We start from the raw sequence: 1,732 nt of genomic DNA on the forward strand, positions 1-1,732 counted from the left end.
GCCACAGCGGGAGGTCTAGGCTTCTATATTGCACCAAAACTCTGGAACTCACTCCCTGCCACCCTTAGAGCTGAAACTTCCATCTGTCTTCCGCAACAACCTCAAGCCCACTCTCCTCAACTAGCAAGTGGAGGACTGCCTCCTCCACTTCTGCCATGTATATTGTAATATAACACAAATGTAATAACTATATTGTAACCTGTGTATATACTGCTAATGACTATGTAACTATATTGCAACCTGTATATATATTGCTAATGACCATGTAACTAAGTAACTAAGCTTTGTTCTGTAACAAGTGCCACGATGTCCTCGGGCTGTTGTGCACTAAATAAATATGAATAAAACAAAAAACAAAAAACAAACTGTAATGTTTTAGATATTTTGACTGGATATCTCTGGGACAGCCGTGTGTGGTGCACTGGGTACCACTGCATGTTATCTGCAAACTGAGGGGGTGTACTTTTCATTGCAGTTTCTGAAAACTTGCTTCCTTTCCTGGAACACACTGTAAATTTGTAAAGGCAGCGATGGCAAAGAATCTGGCTTTGACTGTGCAGTTGGGATGGCGATTTAGGAGCGTTCATGGGGTTGGAGAGCATTACAGAATTGTTGGTTACCAGAGAACGGTGACTGTGACATTCCACAGAGCAGTCCAGTTGTATGTTTGAAGATGACACTGCATCCAAGTGAGACACAAAGCAGGGTTATACATGAGCAGTCTACATCATCCTGTATGAGGTGGAGGCAGGAGAGGCTCCTGCTCCTCCGCCGGTCTACCACCGCTTCCTCATAGATCAGCATGAGGCCAAGCACCTTTCACATACATGTTGCTTCACAGCGATTCTTTGGTTCCAACCTTTTATAGCCTTTTTCAGGTGATTTTATGCACTTAGGGTTTGTTCGGCGTCACCTGCCTGTCCTTTTTATGGAGAGAAAATAACCAAATTACATTATAACTCCATTACTATGCAAGATTTCCGACAAAGAGAAAGCAACTATTCTCACAAAAACCCATGAAATCACCAAGGTATCAGTAAAGTTCCTCACTAAATCCCCTCATTTTAAACCGGAGTGTACACACATCAGGATAATACATTAGCAAACCCAAAAACAGTGATCCATTTCAAAACAGAGATATTAAGCGGGTTAATCAAAGGCTGAAGTTATGGATGGCAGCGCAAACGAGTTAATCTTCTTGAATATTCCTCCTTTGATAGGACATGTATTCCTTCCCTCAAGGAGCTACCTAATATTGGGGCAGTCATCAACATTCAGTCTAATACCAACGTACAGTACGGTTTACATCAAAGGCACGACAATGGTCTACAAACCGCACCAACGTAACCACCAGAACAAACAATTTTGTAGCGACTCTTATTTTAGAAGACATACATCAACTTTATGATACTGAACCGCTTGCCTGCTCTAAAATTGGCCCATGCCTCGGCCAGCCCTTGATGGGACACTGCAAGATTTCCAATTTCATCCATCAAACCTGTAGGTGTGCCTTGTTGAATAATCCTACTACATCGACGTCTCCATATTTGATCACTGAACTTAAAGGTCTTCGCCCTGAAACGGTGGCTACCATTACCCTGCAGAAGAGCACAAAAAGGGAGGGGCATCGATTAGGCACATCTCACAAAAGAGTTATCCGAGTTCAGAGTTTTTTTTCACCTCCAAAATGCCCTTGTGCTAAATCGCTCCGCTTTCTTCGACTTGTGTCGCC

Source organism: Ambystoma mexicanum, chromosome 13 (genome assembly GCF_040938575.1).
Source record: "Ambystoma mexicanum isolate Mex_15411 chromosome 13, UKY_AmexF1_1, whole genome shotgun sequence".
Lineage (NCBI taxonomy): Eukaryota > Metazoa > Chordata > Amphibia > Caudata > Ambystomatidae > Ambystoma > Ambystoma mexicanum.